This window comes from Gorilla gorilla, chromosome 18, assembly GCF_029281585.2.
Source record: "Gorilla gorilla gorilla isolate KB3781 chromosome 18, NHGRI_mGorGor1-v2.1_pri, whole genome shotgun sequence".
In the NCBI taxonomy this organism is placed as follows: Eukaryota; Metazoa; Chordata; class Mammalia; order Primates; family Hominidae; genus Gorilla; species Gorilla gorilla.
Genome location: NC_073242.2, coordinates 56,456,788 through 56,457,499, shown reverse-complemented (window position 1 = coordinate 56,457,499; position 712 = coordinate 56,456,788).

Sequence of the window (712 nt, the reverse complement as noted above, 5' to 3'; positions counted from 1 at the left end):
CAATGGAATGGAAAGGAATGGAATGGAATGGAATGGAATGGAATGGAATGGAATGGACACCAGTAGAATGGAATGGAATGGAATGGAATGGAATGGAATGGAATGGAATGGAATGGAATTCAATGGAATGGAATGGATTGGAATGGAATGGAATGGAATGGAATGGAATGTAACCGAGTAGAACGGAATGGAATGTAATTGAATGGAATGTAACCGAGTTGAACGGAACGGAATGGAATGGAATGGAATGGAATGGAATGGAATGGAATGGAATGGAATTGAGTGCAATGCAATGCAATGGAATGCAATGGAATGGAAAGGAATGGAATGGAATGGAATGAAATCTACCCGAGTAGAACGGAATGGAATGGAATTGAATGGAATTTAACCGAGTAGAACGGAACGGAATGGAATGGAATGGAATGGAATGCAATGGAATGGAATGGAATGGAATGGAATGGAATGGAATGGAATGGAATGGAATGGACACCAGTAGAATGGAATGGAATGGAATGGAATGGAATGGAATGGAATGGAATGGAATGGAATGGAATGGAATGGAATCTACCCGAGTAGAACGGAATGGAACGGATTGGAATGGAATGGAATGGACAGGAGCAGAACGGAATGGAATGCAATGGAATGGAAAGGAATGTACCCGAGCAGAACGGAATGGAATGAAATGGAAATGGAAAGGGAATGGAAATGGAAC